At 37.4% G+C, this 19,163-nt stretch overlaps 1 long non-coding RNA gene across 1 annotated transcript in view; it reads right to left on the bottom strand.

The window, feature by feature from the left end:
* Window positions 1–1,364: 1,364 nt before the first annotated feature.
* LOC115880099 overlaps window positions 1,365–19,163 on the bottom strand; it is a 56,593-nt gene continuing 38,794 nt past the window's right edge. The window contains exon 3 of the long non-coding RNA XR_004049805.1: window positions 1,365–1,547. This is a non-coding gene — a long non-coding RNA (uncharacterized LOC115880099). The remainder of the gene's footprint in view (window positions 1,548–19,163) is intronic.

Raw genomic sequence — 19,163 nt, 5'->3', positions numbered from 1 at the left:
TGCTTACAAACTTATTATATCTGAGGAGCAAAAAAATCTCTAGCTTATTGTTGCTTAGCTGCTTAAAAAAACAAAAAGAAAATAAACACATAAAAACAAAAAAAAGTTCTTATGACATTTTTAGTAGGTTAAACCTTCAAACATATTATATCTGAGGAACAAAAAATATTAAACTTGTTGCAGCTTAGACCCCCCCCCCCTTTCGTCCGCGTTTGCGTCGCCTCATCACTTCTAATGGTCACGAGCCGCTACTGATGTTTCTATTAAGTGAAGGCCGTTGTCTCAAAATAAAGCTATATATTTTAACAAAGTCAAATAGATCATAAAGTATATGTTAAAAGTATGTATAGGGGCACTCAAAGCTTTTTACTAATTTTACTATCTGTTGTTTCATTTACTGTTACTTACAGTTGAGGGTTGGAATCTTTGGTGTTACACAGCAAAATAAAACACTAAATCACCACAATACACCAAAACACTTTTACTTTTACACTGGACGCGCGTTTCGCTAACCATGTTAGCATCATCGGCAGATGATAAAGAACTGAACAGTTAAAGTAAAAGTAAAAGTGTTTTGGTGTATTGTAATGATTTAGTGTTTTATTTTGTCATTTACTGTTTCTGGTTTTTGCCATCTTTTTTGCTGTTAGCTTCACACTCAAACGAGTAAAGCAAACACCAAAAACAGGAAATGAAATAGGAATTGGATGTCTATTTCAAGTGCACCCCTAACTACTGCTAAGAGCTAGATCTTCATTCATATTATGCTACATGGTGTAGTGTTTGATCACACCCACGGCACATGGAAAAGTGTACTTTGTTTGCCATCTTTCTTTGGCTTCTATAACATCTGCCGGAGTGCGAAGAAATTTTACCCACTGTCCACATTTTTCTATCATCTTGTCAGCAACTTGAGTCACAACTTTAGAAACAGAAGTTTGATGCACACCAATATCTTTTCCTGTTTGAAAGCCCGAATCACCTACATATCTCAAAAATATTTTCATTTTATCAGTTTTACATATAGCACCACCTCTTGTTTCTTCGGATTCTACACTCAAAAAGTTATTTGATAGTCACTCGACATTTTCTTTATTAAATCGATACATTGCTTTAAAGTCACGATCACACGTACTTCTTCTCGGTTTATAATATTTTTTTGAACGCAAATTAAGCACGAACGCGGCCATAGCTCTGCCACGGTCACACTGAAGTCTGGTCACTATCAGACAGAAAATTTATGGAGTACATTCTCACCGTAACGAGCGTAAACACATTTTTATTCATATCAAAAATGAGAACATACTCACAACAAATTTTACTTAAGAGAACCTACTCAAGCGAAGTATCTGCTTCTGGTTTTTATTCATACCACAGGGAGCCTTTACTCCAAATTTTTGAGTATAAACTAAATGCTCATTTTTATTCATAAGGCCCATTTGGCTACAACATTCAAAGTAATCACTTGAAAATGTGTTTTGTTTCTCCTGTAAAAAAGATATCCATATAGCATGCACGTTTTCATCATTTTCGTGCCCCACATTACACTAAAAAATATAAATAATTTTACAAAAAAAATTGATACATCATAGTATTTTAATAAAAAAAACTTGTAAAAATAAAATATATTTACATAGTTTCACAAAAAAATGTAATTTTGCAAAACAGTTTATTAATATTAAATGATTATTATAAAACGATATTATTTTCACAATGAGTTTTGTGAGTTTTGTGTAAATTTAAATCAGCAATACAATTTCTGAAATAAAATTGCATGTGTCTAGACATATTCACAAAACTTGGTTACATTTATTATAATATATTTAGTATTTAGTAAAAAATGACGCCACGTCATGTGGCTTCTTGTAAAGCTGATGCGTATTAAGTAATCGATTGAAAACGTAGTGAGGAGGAAAGACGAAGAATAGTTTAGGAGAGTCTTAGAGCGTGGGTGATTACTGTTTTAGAATTTAAGGGGGGGGTAAGTATATTATATTTAATGTTTTTATGCAGTTTCTGTATATATATATATATATATAGCCCTATATAGTATATATATATATATATATATTATATATATATATATATATATATATATATATATATAAAGGCAGCCCTCTAAGTTGGTAAGTTGACTGTTTTGATTAGATACCTTTTTCCTGCATATATTTTTTTTATTTTATATCTATTTGATTTTTTGTTACCATTTTGATTAGGCGCAGAATTCCAGTAAGGTTGTTCTAGATAAAAAGAGATGGCAATGAGTATCTTACATACACAAGTTCTGTTTTGTGACTTTTTATTAACCTTTATAATAAATATTATAATTATAAACACATGTTTTATTAAATTTATTAATATATTTACTAACGCTTTGTGAATTTACAAAAGTAATTGTAAATTCACTATAATAAAATATTCTAATTTATTGCTATTCTATAGTAATATTATAAGAAGTTTCCGATTTTAAAAGATACATTTACAATGAATAAGTAAATTTACTATGAGATATACATTTTTCAAATAAATTCACAAAGAATATTGGAGGTTATAAAGATATATTATAACATATTTACATACATGCCACAAATTAGTCATACAGCGATTTTACAAACGAGTTGTAAAACTAAAGAATGGATGGTAAATTTATTACAATAATTTGTGGCAAGAAATAACCCTTAATAGTGTTATTAAATTTACTAATTAATTGATTTACAATTCAGTGTATAGAAATAAGCCCTATCTTTTTACCGGACTGAAATTCTACAATTTGTAAAACTTATTTATTCACTATTCTAATAAACAATATGCATTCCTTCGGAAACTCTCTATTTATTTATCTAGTAATGCTAAAACACTCTATTTGAAAGTCGATTAGAGAAAATAGTATGATTCATTGGCAAGCGATGTAAATATTTGTGATCAGGTAAAATTGTGATGTAAGAGGAGACTTAGCTTGCCGGCGGCGGGCGGGTCAGTAGTAGACGGGCCGGCCGGTTGTAGTGTTGTGTTTTGTCACAGAGCTGACATTTGGAAGTAGCGAGTCTTTTGACTATGGAAGTAGAAAAGCTCTTGTGACGTCGTTCCTTCGAGAATGGTCTTGAGAGTTTGAGATCTCTCTTGCTTCTCGATTGACACGGTGGGGCGTTGGTGAGGTCCCCAATTAGCCTCATTAATTGGGATGCAAATCTGTTTAGCGCCAGATTTGCGTCCGGGGAAGCCCCTATACTATTTTAGGATTAACACTAGATAGTTGTTGAAGATTATTAACCAATAGATCCGAATAATATTTGAATTAGATGGAAGATATGGCATGGGATATATTGAATAGAATGTCAGTGATGTCAGTGGCAAGGGGGGCGGAGTACCCCCGGGTGAGTCTTAGTATTTAACTATGAATTTTATTCAGATCAGTAAATGTTTGTTTTATTATTTTCATGTACAATGAGAGAGTGCTTGCCAATGACCAACTAAATGGATATTTGAGGTGAATTTGCATTGTGAGACCCGGTTGAGTAAGCCCCAAAAATAGCGATTTTACAAATTTTAACTTTTACCAAGATTCCTATTTACCCAAAAGTAAGACTCGAGTAAGTATTTGAAAACAATCTGTTCTACATACTTACCTAGCTAGAAAAGGAGCGAAGACTCCACTAACTGGACAAGAACCTTTGTGCTTCCCAATTGGAAACCAATTTAAAGCAGAACTCAAGTACCTGAAAGACTCCATCTGTAACATGGAATGAGGATCCTCCAACGATCAAGACACTCAGTCGAAGAAATTTCTCCAGGACAACCAGAGATTACGACCGAGAAACGTCAAAGATTTTCTTTGATTTAGTAAGAACAGGATCTTCGGATTGTCACGGGGGTTTTAACCGGACACTGGGTCCTCAATGAACACCTCAGTAGATTGAAGCTAATTCGGAATTTTATTTTTCAGAATGAATAGGAATAGAGCTCACTTGAATCTTTTCTTTCTCCTGTGAAAACAATATCGATATGTAGCATGCACGTTTTCAACATTTTTGTGCTCTATAACAGGAACATTTTGAATTACTAAAGACTATTATATTTCTTTCAACTCACCCTAATTTTTACTCGACTATCAACCTAAAATAAATTTAACCCGCAGTAACTCCTCGTTCGTCGATTAAACTGGCAAACTAGAAGTTAGCCACGCCGCCCGCTCCTTCTTAGCCGCCGGTATAGGTATACGCCGCCGTCTCCTCCCGGACAAATCCGAAGTAATCCGGGACCGCAATTTACTTGAGCTGGGAGCTTTGTCCGGCCGGGCCGGCACGTTGAGTTTTATTATCTGGACGGTGCGGTGGGCTGGTCGAGTCCGGTCGCTCCCGGGACTCCGTGGACCGCTAAAGCTGTCCACTAACTTTATTACGGACTTTACTGCCAGAAATAACTGCCTGCGTCGGAAGAGGGAAGGGGTTAGAGGACAGGGTAGTTTCGGACGAAGTGGAGATTTTTAAAAGGTCGCCGTGGATTTAAACAATTTTTATTTCATACTGTATCGTAAAACACACCTGTACATACTTAATTTTGGTCAGGAAAATAGGGTTTTATAGTGATAACTACTAGGAATAGGCTTGCAAAGTTTTTTTACCAGACTGAAATTCTAAAATTTTAACTTTTACCGCGTGATTTCTATTCACCCAAAAATAAAACTCGATTTGAAAACAATCTATTCTATATACTTATCTACCCAAAAAAGGAGCGACCACTCCACTAACTGGACCAGAACTGTTCTGCTTCCAAAATGGAAACCATGCAACAAAGAAGAACTCAAGTACCTGGAAGACTCCATCCGTAACCTGGTATGGGAATCCTCCAACGGTCTAAGACACTCGAAGAAATTTCTAAGAGGTGACGACCGAGAAAAATCAAAGGTTTCCTAGATTTAAGTAAGAACACTCATTGGATTTTCACGACGAAGCTAATAAACAACGGCGAATGCAGATTCTATGGGGAAAATGGGGAAACACCTCATCACTGAGTACGCCGAGACGCCAATCATGCGTGCCATAAACTTTGGTACGACTGTACGACTGATGATATCGAAGATGGAGAAATAACCTCTTTTAAACTGTCTCAGATACTGGCTTTTATCCTGAGACGTATTATGAGTTATAACTCAAGAAAGGGAAACACAATAGATTTATTTAACTTGCCTCCTCCTATACAAATCTAAAATTCTACATACTTATGCAAAAAGACACTAAAGTTACAGGTACGCACTCAAGTAGCATCTATCTGACTTCGAACTAAATCTGACCTGAAGCGACGTCAGACTTTGTGCAAATTTTGGTCGGGTGCTGGTTATACGACCGGTGACGTCACTTTCCTATTAAAAGCGACGTCGTTGGATCCGAGTCGATAAATCCAACGATCTGTCGACGTACAAAATAACAACGTACCATTTTTATTAATTTCCCAACGTCGTTCCCACATTGGCTTGCACGACGTACATATACTTGAACTAGCCCGACGTCTACCCGTATCCGAATAGGATACGTCTCACTGATAATCCCTAAAGTAACGTCCAATTATATTTTGTTGTATTTTATATTCATATTTATAACCTAATTTACGTATCTCTATTTACGTCCGTAAATACAACCCATTAAGTAGCATTTGCGGCCTAATGAACATCATGAACATAACCTAATAAAAAGTTTTTGTAAACAAACTTATTTTTTTTATTATGCCTAAAAAACACTAAAAAGGCATTTAGACATTCATCTACATTTCACAGAAAGAGGTCGACGCTTTTGCAAAATAATAATAGTAGTAGTGATATCTTGCCTCCACCCACGAATGTTTTTTTATCCGGAAGAGATGCTGTTACACTGTTGCAACTTAGTTTCATCACTAGTTACACTGGTGCAACTTCGTTTCATTTTTAAGCTTAGGAAACCAGCAGACCCCATCCTCCTCCCACATGTGAGGTACTGGTTCCAATTCTTTTAAATTTTGTATATATACTATCTTAAAAAAGTGGAAGAGAAAACAAAAACTAAAATATAGTTGCACAAATCCACAAATCGCTGATACGCAAAGTGAGGTTACGTGGCGTACGTTGGAATTATATACGTCATAATACGATTGCCAGTAGTCCGGTTTGATGACTTCGGTCGTGTGAGACGACTAATGTTGGAGACCCGGTCGGAATTGGTATATTGGTAGTTCATATTAAGTCGGACACATAAATCCGCCATTCTTAACAAGTATCCGATTGTCAGCCATTTTAAAATCGATGTTTGTTTTTAATATTTATATTCACATTCGGATTTCTAGTAGAATAATATTGATAAGGTTGATTTTGGGGGGAACCACAGTACAGTTTTATGATTAAACCAGCTAGAAAATAAAAAAAATATTTTGCGAGTTACTTTTTTATAGATATTTTTATTCATAAATCTACCTAATTTTGAAGGCGCTCGTTGTTTTCCGGAGTACTTTAATCAGATATATCAAAGAAATGACTTCCGTTGACAAAACTGATGTCTGGATTAATAATTCAGAATTATTATAATATGAAATTAGGTAGGCACTTATAGTTATATTCGAGGAGTTATTATGAATCCATTTGTAATTAGGTAGTTTGGTTAGGTTTTTATGTATTCTTGGTAGCGAATATGAAACCAAAAGTGACGTAAGTGCTTAGCGACGAATTTTAAGTGACCAAAATCCAACGTAATATGACGTTGGTAATTGGTAGAATTACATTCCCTATTAGGTCAGATACCGACGTCGAGGCGACCCGAATCTGTATTCCCCATTTAGGTGCAAATAAGGGTCGTCAGGCGGTCGAACCGACGTTGGTACCCGACGTCGGGTTTATTGAACGCGACGTATACCCGACGTTAGATAACGTCCAAATGCTACTTGGGCAGTTTATTAACTTGATGAATTTTTGTATCAACTGCCTTATAGCATTTTTACATTCCTCCATAACTTCTTTCGGAATTAGAATTTCAGTTCTTATCGCCTCAGATTTGTAAGCTATTTTAAAATAAGTATATTTCTTTAATGAATCACTCGACTTTGACACTAATAATAATATTACATCAGTTGGGTTGCATGGACATTCCAAAACATTCTGCACCAAATTCAAATTTTATGTCAGTAAATTTGCAATTATTTATATATAAGAAGATAAATATAGTTCCAATTTCTTGAATTTTATGAAGTTAATCAATCCACATTTTTTGCAAAGAGAATAGAAGTAATCAAGTGGATCGTTAAAGCGTTATATCCTATTCTCCTTATTTCTTCCCTGGCTAGATTTGATTCTGTGTTGAAGATAATCCGTATATTTACCAGTTCTTACTCTTAAAAGAACGAAGCTTTGTCTTAATTGAAGCGTACTGAACGTACTGATGTGCATATTATATTATGGGAACAGTTATAATGCAAATGGTATACAGCTTTGGCAGGGCCGTATCTGGGGGGGTGTTTTGGGGGTTCAACCCCCCCCCCGGAAATTATGGCCGAAAATTTTTAAAAAGTAATGATCATTAAGTAAGTAAGTAAGAACGAAACAAAAAAGAAGAAGAAGAAGATGGATGAATATCAATGACTAAAGAATATAAGGACATGTAACGCCCATATACGGGCTGCAGCAGAATTTGTGACCTTAGACGCCAACTTTTTAGACATAACGACATCATCAGCTGGTCATCAGCGACAATTTTAGCGATTTTTAATAGTTGGTTGTGTGTAGTAAACTTTGTATAAACTTTCAAGTGTAAAAGGCGCAATGATAAGAAAGAGCCAGAAGTTACGTTTTATAGGGAAATAAACAGTCCCCTACACCTTTTAAGCGTTTTTTTTATTGAATTCGATAATTATTTTCCTGATATTATATGTACTTGATATGTACTATACGTCGATACTAGTTACGTACCTTTTGTCAACATTTTAATACTTTTTTTGTAATAAATTAGTATGATACCACCCGATACACCATAGGCGTAGTGAAAACATATAATATCAAAAATATAAATATCCCTTCAAGCGGCAATATTATGTAAAATATGTGCCACGGCACTGTTTGGTCACAGTTTGGTCTCGGGTGCTATTTGTCACGCTTTGTAAAATGTATTCTTTAGTCATTGATGAATATACATTATACACCCTAACATCACTTTTCCACTTTGAAAGCAAATGTCATTTTCGATTTTTGACTTTCAACATCCAAGTGTTTAAAACAGCAAGTTTGACAAGACAAGATTTTGAATTTTGTGTGTTTTGCTGGTCATTAACGTGATTAACGTTTGTTATCGTTCTGCTAACTATCGGAAACAAGAAATAGCCATCTTATCTGATAGTCAGGCAGCGTTAAAGGCGATCAACTCAGTGTCAATCAATTCGAGATTGGTCAAGGAATGCATAGAGAAGCTGAATAAATTAGGCAAAGAAAACAAAGTCCTCCTACACTGGGTGCCTGCTCACCAAGGGATAGAAGGCAATGAAAAAGCAAATAATCTAGCTAGGAAAGGAGCGAACACTCCACTAACTGGACCAGAACCGTTCTGCTTTCCAAGTGGTAACCAACTCAAGGCGGAACTCAAGAACTTGAAAGATTCCATCCGCAACCTGGAATGGAAATCTTGCAATGGTCTAAGACACTCGAAGAAGTTTCTGAGGGCTTATGATCAAGAAAAATCACAGATCTTCCTGGGTCTGAGTATCTTCGGATTGTCACGGGGTTTTTAACAGGACACTGTCTCCTCAATGAACACCTCAGTAGATTGAAACTAAGAAGAAACGGCGAATGCAGATTCTGTGGGGAAGATGGGGAAACACCAGTACACCTCATCACTGAGTGCGCCGAGACGACAACCATTCGTGCCATGAATTTTGGTACGACTGATATTGGAGATGGAGAACTACCCTCTATAAAACCGTCCTAGATACTGGCTTTTGTCAAAGCCCTGGGACTGTATGATGAGTTATGATTCAAGAAAGGGGGACACAATGGATCTGTAAGGTCGAAGTGATTAACCCCCCTCCCACTCATTCTAAATTCTAAAAAAAATCGTTCTGCTATTAGACAAAGAATTCTTGGACTATGACACTTTAGCGGCAGAACTAGACTTGTAGCGGCAAAAATGGAAGCAGCTACCTGCAGTCGACCGACCTAAAAACGCCATCGAAACGATAATCGGAGTGTAACCAGTGTATATTTCCAAATATATACATTTTATTAATGATCCTAGCAACTCTACCAGTGTCAACAGCTACACCAGAAAGGTCTTATTCAACCCTAATGCCGCAACCACGCATATTCGGCGATCTCCGATCGGGGTCTCGCCGATTTCCTGTGTGTGGATGAGGAAGTCGGAGTTCGGCGACTCGATCGGCGACGAGAACGAGCGCTCGTCTCTATGTTGTTATCAGAGCCCGCATGTGCGGTTGCGGCATAAGACGATTGAAGGACTTCCTACGTAACTCTAGAGGTCAGGAGCTATTGACAGGACTTGCTCTATTAAGCGTACATAGAGAAATAAATATCGAAGAGGTAGTCAATCGTTTTTCCAGGGAAAAGACCAGTTTATCCTTTAAGATTAATAATTTTTACCTGTTACTTTTTTAAAATTTTATTTTCAATTAAGATTTGAGTGTAGCCCAAAGCGATTTTGCTTTTTTCCTAGCAGCTTTTGTACCCTCCAAGTCAACCCCCCGAAATTTTGGTCTAGATACGGCCCTGAGCTTTGGCAAGCATCCGAGCCGCCTCGGAAGAAATAACGAAAGGCATCCTTTGGAGTTTGGTTTTCGTTCGTAATCTTCTTCCTCAATCTGACGACCTGAGCCTTTATGAATGACTATTACTTGAAGTCTAGGTGTAACATGTTAATTCTAACAAATTTTAGACTGTTACTAAAACTGTTTGCATACGTTTCTAGATCTTTCAACGACAAGCATCGATGGTTGTCTCAGGGTTTTTACAAAGACCAGTATCTGAGACGGCTTCCCAGAGGCCAGCTCTCCATCTCCGACATCAGCCCCACCAAACTTTATGGCACGAATGGTTGTCCTCTCGGTGCACTCAGTGATAAGGTGTTCTGGTGGATACCCATTTTCCCTACAGAATCTGCATTTGCTCTTGTTTTTAACCTTCAATCTATTGAGGAGACAGTGTCCTGTTAAAAACCCCGTTACAATCCGAAGATTATTCTTACTTAAATCAAGGAAAATCTTTGATTTTTCTCGACCCTAAGTTCTGAGAAATTTTTTAGAGTTTAGATCGTTGAAGGACTCCCATTCCAGGTTAAGGACGCGGAGTCTTCCAGGTTCTTGATTCCGCTTTAAGTTGGTCTCAACTTGAAAAGCAGAACCGTTCTGGTCCAGTTAATGGAATGTTTGCTCCTTATTTTCTAGCTAGATCGTTTGCTTTTTCATTACCTTCTATCCCTTAGTGAGCTGGCATTAGAGTAGGCGGACTTTTTTTTCTTTGCCTAATTTGTTCAGTTTCTCTGGGCATTCTTTGACCAATTTCGAATTGATGGTTACTGAGTTGATCGTTTTTAGTACTACTAGACTAGCGGATAAGACGGCTATTTCCTGTTTCAAATAGTTCGTATCTAAGATAAATTGTACGCATCTTTTGATTTTGATAGCGTAGATTTCTGTTTGAAGGATGTTGGGGTAGGTGCCCGTTGGTTCGGAGTATTTAATTTTCAGCCTAAATACTCCTATCCCTGTCCCTGCTTTGGTTTTGGAAGCATCAGTATACCACGTAATGGTTTGCTCAGTATTACATACTGAGCAAACGTTTCTCTCTTTCAATCCTTTTTATGCCTACTGTCTTTTCATCGTTTTTCAGAGTTTCAGAGATTTTTCTCTTAGACTGCTTCCTTCTAGAATGACTTATAACGCCGATCGATCCATTCTGTCTGCGCCCATTTACTTTACCTACAATAAAAATGTTAATGTAGGTATAATATTCATAATTTATTAATACAACGAAATATTAATTAGCCACGTATAGGCTAGACAGTAGTATACCCTTTTTCTGTCTCGTTTCCCATATTAAAAATCAGTGGTATTGGCGGGCGCGGAATTGATTTTAAATGGCGGGATTATCGTGGGTAATCGAACCGGGAGCGTCGTCGGTCGTCGGGCTTTGCGGCCGCTGGCTTTTTAATCTGCGCCGTAATTAGTTAATCAGAATTCAATTGGACGGCCGCGGACCGGATCCATTTCGGAATTTCGCACCGGTCGACGGCAAATGCGCGCGTTTAATCTCTCGCCAGAATATGGGATAAAATTCGGCAATTCGACCGATAAAATTTCGACATTAACATTAACATTTTTCAAAAATTACTCGATCTTCTTTTTATACAGGGTGGCGCACCTCATTCGCCTCGGTTGATTATACGAAAACGGAAAGATGTACAAACAAAATATTTTATGGGTATATGCAGGGAGGCAATGTGCACAATTTAAAATTCTTTTGAAATATAAAGGGTATCTCAGAATCTCAGATCCATACCAAATTTATATTTTTTCTTATGGAACACTCGGTATTTTATTTCATTAGGCATTTATTATAAGGCTTATACAGGGTGGCCCATCGAAAACGTTCCGCAAGGCATAACGGCCAGGGTAATTTTTTTTTAGAAAATCCAAAAACACGTCAATTTTGTTTGTGAGGGGGACAACTTTTGCCTCAAAAATGGTTGCAAAATCTTCAACCCTCTAAGCGGGGGTGTCATTCCCCAACTTTTTTCAAATGGGAAGGGGGGTCAAGTGGCACCGCAATGAAAAGAGCTTTCAATTCTCTATATTTCCCCGCTTCGTTTTTGAAAATCGGTCGAGTCATTGAGAAAATATGAAGGATTGAAATTTGAAAAGAGTTTATTTAAACATTTATCAGAGTAAATGATAAGGATAAATTCCTTCGACAAATTTGCTGTATTTTCTTATTATTTCTAGATGTTTACGCATTTTTTCACTTGCCGCAAGGTTGAACGATCAGGTGCGGTAGTTGCTAAATAGCTGTTCTGTGAATTGTGCGTTGAAGTTCTTCTCAATATCGTTAAACTTTTTACCAATTATGGTGTACTCACTTGCAGAAAAAGTGGATATAATCGAACTTTATTTTAAAAATAATGAATGTGGCAATCGGTTTGCGCAGATATTCAATGAACGCCATCCTGACAAACACCTTTATGGCAAAATTGTTCGCGATTTAGTAGCAAAATTTCACGAAACTGGTTCCATTATGAATAAAAAGAGGCAGAGGGAAAATCCTGTAGTAAATGAAGCTATGGAGGTATTCGTATTGGGCCAAGTTGCCATGGATAGTACGCTGAATACAAGAAAATTAGCCAATGAGACCGCGACCGGCGTGAAACGTACAACTGTCCAAACGATATTAAAAAAACACAAGTTCCACACGTACAAAATTCAGTTGGTACCAGAACTCAACGAAGACGATTTTGACGCGGGCTGGTATTACGTCGCGGGCTGGTATTTTTGGAAATTCTATTGTAGGTCAGTTTAACGATATTGAGACCGCACCTGATCGTTCAACCTTGTGGCAAGTGAAAAAATGCGTAAACATCTAGAAATAATAAGAAAAAACAGCAAATTGGTCGAAGGAATTTATCCTTATCATTTACTCTGATAACTGTTTAAATAAACTTTTCAAATTTCAATCCTTCATATTTTCTCAATGACTCGACCGATTTTCAAAAACGAAGCAGGGAAATATAGATAATAGAAAGCTCTTTTCACTGCGGTGCCACTTGACCCCCCTTCTCATTTGAAAAAAGTTGGGGGATGACACCCCCGCTTAGAGGGTTGAAGATTTTGCAATCATTTTTGAGGCAAAAGTTGTCCCCCTCACAAACAAAATTGACGTGTTTTTGGATTTTTTGAAAAAAAAAAATATCCTGGCCGTTATGTCTTGCGGAACGTTTTCGATGGGCCACCCTGTATATGTTTAAAATCTTTGGTTTTTGAGATATTTAAAGATATTTAAATATGCATGCTACAAGAGAATTGATTATAAACACCCTGTGCGTTACTTTTTAGAATTAATTCTTGTGTTGAGTTTAAAGGTAAAGAAATAAACTCTACTGAAAAATGTTATTGCTTCCTTAAATTTATACAGGGGTACCAAAAATTGGTGATCTATTTTAAGGATTTATTTTACATAAAAACTTTGTTATTTTAAATGCAACACCCTGTATTTTTAAATGAATCGAAGCAGATTCGAATGCTCTTTCAAACTATATTAAGGTTTCCTATACCTATCTATTTCAGATTTTGAATAAAAAGCGATTTTTAAATAAAATGGCAATCAAGATGGTTGGTATCGCCATGGCTATTTTCTAGTGACAGTTAATAACTATTTTCTACTAAATCGACATTAGTTTATGAACATTATTATTTAAACAGTTTATTAAAATTTTCCCACAATAGTTTAGTAAGTATTCTTTATTTTATGAAGAAAAATAAAGCCGTATCTGCTGGCGGAACGAATGGATAAGTGAACTAGTGATTTTATTTTGCGAGGAAAATTATTTCTTGGCATCAAGAGCTTATGCTCAAAGATATCCAAATAGGAATCTTCCTGATAAGCATTCCTTTGAAAAACTACTTGACCAACTTCACAACCTATTTTGCAGAGTTGGTAGTGTAGTTTATAAAAAACCTATTAGGCAGAAACCTGCCGCTGGAAGTGAAGAAATTGAATTTACCGTAATTGGCTCTTTTATAGAAAATCCATATATCTATAATAACATATTAATACATATTATACATATTATTTATTAAACTATTTTAGGTAAATTAAATAAAAGTGCACTGGTATAAATTTAAATAAAGTCCATAAACTAATTTCGATTTTGAAAATAGCTACTAATTGTCACTAGAAACTTGCCCTGACGACACTAGCCCTCTTGGTTGCCATTTTATAGAAAAATCGCTCTTTATTCAAAATCGGAGCTAGATAGGTATAGGAATACCTAATATAGTTTGACAGAGCATTTGAACCTGCTTCGATTTATTTAAAAAAATACAGAGTGTTGTATTTGAAATAACGAAGTTTTTATGAAAAATAAATATTTAAAATAAACCAGCAATTTTTGATACCCCTGTATGAATTAAGCTATAACATTTTTTAGTAAAGTGTATTTCTTTACCAAACTCAGCACAAGAATTAATTCTGAAAAGTAATGTACAGGGTGTTAATAATCAATTCTTTTGTACCATGCATATTTAAATATATTTAAATATCTCAAAAACCAAAGATTTTAAACATATTTAACCCTTATAATAAATGCCTTATTTTATGCCCAAAAATCCAAAATTTAAGTAATATACCGGGTGTTCCATAAGAAAAAATATAACTTTGGTATGGATCTTAGTTCTGAGACACCCTGTATACTTCAAAATAATTTTAAATTGTACACATTGCCTCCCCACATATATCCATAAAATAGTATGTTTCTACATCTTTCCGTTTTCGTATAATCAACCGAGGCGAATGAGGTGCGCCACTCTGTATACTTTAGGCACTACAAAACTACCTATTAGGGTGGCTGCAACGACGCGACGTCTAGTAATCCTGCTGTTAAAACATAACAGCTTAATAATTATTTTAAAAGCAGGATGACGGGAGGTCGTTGCCAGCCACCTTTTGTAGTATATAGTATACCTGCATGTTACGTCAACAGAGATTTTTTGCACTTTTTTTTCATGAATGAAAAAATCCATTTAAATTACTTTAAATACTTTGAAATTTTCGTATGGCATACTAGATATGTAGATCTAAGGTACGCTATTTGTTTTATTCAAAATAATCAACATTTAAATTTTTTGCATTTTTTTTTGTAAGTACTATTCCAAAATACCTTCACTTCCTCTACTATTATCTTAGTCCCGTTCCCAATTTCAAACCAACAAAATTCATATTTATACGTGTATACCGATAGGCTGTTTACCAGTTATTGGTAAATCTGCGCGGCAAAAATGTTTATGCTAATGGAAACGTGTCAATTCTACTTCGGGAATTGTGTGAATTAATTGTTCCCTCTTTCGAATGCGATTAAAAAAAGCATGAAGCACGTGCCATGGCATTAGGATCAACATTTTTCGTTTGTTTTTCTTTACTTTTCTCCTTTTATTTTTTTTAATACTTAGTTCCGGTCGGTATTCAACGTCAGCTAGGTAAATTTGAGTAATGTTTTTTTGCACTTTTGCTTTGCTTGTACTTTTTTACGAAAGTTTCTTGCGTACAAGAACAAAAATATCTGAATGTACACAATGAATATTGCTAATACAAGAATTGATGGGAAACAAATATGCTTACAGTTGGGGGTTGCAACCTTTGGTGTGCATCATCAGCAGATGACCAAGACTAACAGTCAATCTTGATCATCTGCTGAAGATGCTCGCATGGTTAGCGAAACACGCATCCAGTGTAAAAGTAAAAGTGTTTTGGTGTATTGTGGTGATTTAGTGTTTTATTTTGCAATAAATATGCTATGTAATTTTACGGTTTTTTTTAATTAACCTTCCGTTAGTCGCGCCTTCTTTTTCCAGACCACTTTCAAAATTTTACTGGTTTTGTTGGTACATTTTTGCTAATATTTCCAAAACTCCAAAAACATGTAGATGTTAGATATAACAATGGAAATTTACGTTGCGCCGTGGGTTTCTGGGGTCAAACATTTTCAAACCAAAAAAAGCAATTTCTGTCCACTTGGAAAACTTCAAAGTTAGAGTTTGTTTTCGAATCAGAATTTCCTTACTAATACGATTTCCTTCAAGGCGAGCTATCTCATTTTTAATAGCAGTACTAGAAAGCAGAGGATTGCGTCGTGCAATTAAGGATATTTGACGGTCTTGCAAAGCAGTAGTAACTCTCTTTGTACCCCTTCCAGGCCGGTCTGTAACCTCGTTTGTCTCCCTGATTTTTTTAATATTCGCGAAACATCGCTTTGGTTAACTCCTACATTTTCAGCTATTGCAACTTTTTTTCCATAACAAGGGGCCGTCCTCTGCCGGAAACACTGCGACCTGTGAGGCCTATTGTGTTTGTCCCCCTTCTTTGGGGGATCTTTGGGGTTGCGCAGATATTCAATGAACGTCATCCTGATAACCACCTTTATGGCAAAATTGTTCGCGAGTTAGTAGCAAAATTTCGCGAAACTGGTTCCGTTATGAATAAAAACAGGCAGAGGGAAAATCCTGTAGTAAATGAAGCTATGGAGGTATTCGTAGTGGGCCAAGTTGCCATAGATAGTACGCTGAGTACAAGAAAATTAGCCAATGAGGCCGGCGCGAATCCTTCAAGTGTCCAAAAGATATTACAAAAACGCAAGTTCCACCCGCACAAAATTCAGTTGGTACAAGAACTCAACGAAGACGATTTTGATCGTCGCTTGTAATTTTGTGAAACTATGAGTGAACGAGTGGCGAATGATAATAATTTCCTATTTAATGTGTGTTTCTTGGATGAGTGTACTTTCTTTTTGAACGGTGTAGTTAATCGGCACAACTGTCGGTACTGGGCTGAAGGCAACCCCAGGGTTTTTCACGAGGTGCACACACAGAACCCTCAGAAATTGAACGTGTGGGCTGGTACTTTTGGAAATTCTATTGTGGGTCAGTTTAACGATATTGAGAAGAACTTTAACGCACAAGTCACAGAACAGCTATTTAGCAACTACCGCACCTGATCGTTCAACCTTGTGGCAAGGGAAAAAATGCGTAAACATCTAGAAACAATAAGAAAAAACCTCAAATTGATCGAAGGAATTTATCCTTATCATTTACTCTGATAAATGTTTAAATAAACTTTTCAAATTTCAATCCTTCATATCTCATCAATGACTAGACCGATTTTCAAAAACGAGGCGGTGAAATATAGAGAATAGAAAGCTCTTTTCATTGCGGCGCCACTTGACCCCCCTTCCCATTTAAAAAAAGTTGGGGGATGACACCCCCGCTCAAAGGGTTGAAGATTTCGCAATAATTTTTGGGGCAAAAGTTGTCCCCCTCACAAACAAAATTGACGTGTTTTTGAATTTTTTGAAAAAAAGAATACTCTAGCCGTTATGCCTTGCGGAACGTTTTCGATGGGCCACCCTGTATTGAAAATTGAATCTTCTATTGTTTTCTCTTGCACATTGTAGAATAGCGAAGATTTCTGTCTGGAATACGGTTGAGTGTTTACCCAAGGAAAAGGATAAGCTTGCCCTTGGTCTTTCCCCAAATACTCCAGCTCCTGTTCCTTCAGCGGTCTTTGACCCGTCAGGATGGACCAGGTTAGCCCATCCTGAAAGAATGTTATATTTCTCCACATTTAGGCCTTTTATTTGACCCTGGTTTATCCAGGGTTCTTGTATCAAGGCAATGTCACAGGTCTCCATTACCTTACAGAGGACAGCCGAAGCTGCCCTATTGTGGTGCAGGTTTGCCTGGACGACCCTCATTTCGAGACTCAGCGCCCGTCAGTGCCCGGAAGAAGACCCGTCCGAGCTTATAGTAAGCCTTGAACTGGGTCTGCTCAAGGGCACTAAAAGACGCTAAGTCGATGGAGAAGGCGATGGTTTGGCCATTCTTCTCCACCTTCCTGCTTAGTGTAAGCCAGTCTCCCACATTCAGGCTAGGGTTTTGACGCCCAAGCCAGGTCCTGACTTTCCTCGACTGTCTCTGGTATCCAGATGAGGACTTTTGGTCTCTTAGGAAGGTCCTTAGAGTTGACCGTAGTCAAGTCCGCCCCTTCCCAGAGATTGTTTAAGCCGGCTACAGTATGCTGCAGCCATGCTTTGGTGAGGTCGTTGGCACATGAGATCCAAAGAATCCCTCCCACGTACCTGGTTCCCTCAAACTGCGGCGGACTCTGGCTTCCTGAAGGAGTTTCAGTCAATGCCGCCAACAGCCTCGCTTGAATCAGGTCCGCTTGCTCCTGACTCAGTGTTGTCTGCGATTCACTCCTTTCCTGCAGTCGAGAGCTTTGTGCCCGAAATGCCAGCACTTGTAGCACCTGTTGGGTGATATTTTCTCCCGAATGCGGACTGTTCGCCGCTTTTCTAGCATAGATGGCAGGAAGGCAGACTACCGCGGTCTGCATCGAGGCCCAGCTTTTCCTCAGGGATTTCACCGCAATCGGTAGTGAGGCCGTTCAGGTCTGGAATGTGGTCTTTTAGAAGTTTCACTACCTCTTCTTTATTTGTCCACTCGTCTAGGTCTCTGATTTCTATTTCTGACTCCGGGATTCTCATCTCTACTGTCGCCTTATCTTTGAGTGTCTCCCTAATAGATGCTCGGTAGGTCTCCATCTCCTCGTCCTTCGCTTTCGCAAATACGATGAGCAGGTTGCCATTTGCCGTTCGCCTGATTCTGTCGACTTTCTCCCCGATTTCTTTCAAGCTGGGGTCTGACTTCACCTGTTGTATTATTTCGGCGTAGCTTGTTTTTTCTTGCGCCTTATGGACCACTAATGCATTTGGCGGTAGTGGTTTCCTGCGGGGTTTCACAGGGGGCTTCTTCTTCCTCCCACGGCCAGCCTGCTGCCACTCTTCTCCGTCGTGGGACGCACCTTTTGTCCTACCCGATTGGTGCAGTCGAGCATTCTCCAGGTTTGATGCGGATTGTGGAGGTATGTTCTCTCTCCGGCCCACCTTCTGTTTTGTTGTGTGTGAGTGTATTAGTGAAGTGTGCTTTGTATTCTTCTTTGTCTGGCCTCTCCTCAGAGACCTGTTCGGCATGGGAGACCCTGCCGGTAGTTACCTACCGCCGACATAGCCCTCTGAGTCATTGAAGCACACAAGCCCCACCGGTCCGTCAAACCGAGAATACATAGGTGGGGAGCTATTGCAACTTGCCGGTAGCCATGTTGAGACAGTATTACTATTCTGACTCTATTAAACTGTGAAATAATGTTTCTAGGCATTTTAAGGCCAAAAGAGTGGTCAAATTTCTTCTGAAACCCAAGAGACCACAAATCGAAATGTGCAAGAATTTGTAATAATATTGGGTCTGAACGATAAACATTGTTTACCATATCCATTTTAACAAAAAAAAATTTGTTACAGATTATCAAAGCTATGTATAAAAAAAGATTCTTTAAATTCTTTTCCAATAATTTTTAAACGATATATCGATATATGCAATAATTTTGG

The sequence above is a fragment of the Sitophilus oryzae genome, unplaced genomic scaffold, assembly GCF_002938485.1.
Source record: "Sitophilus oryzae breed Bouriz unplaced genomic scaffold, Soryzae_2.0 scaffold_1614_pilon_pilon, whole genome shotgun sequence".
Classification (NCBI taxonomy): domain Eukaryota; kingdom Metazoa; phylum Arthropoda; class Insecta; order Coleoptera; family Curculionidae; genus Sitophilus; species Sitophilus oryzae.
Note: the sequence above shows the minus strand (reverse complement) of the source record. Positions and strands in the feature narration are given on the sequence as shown.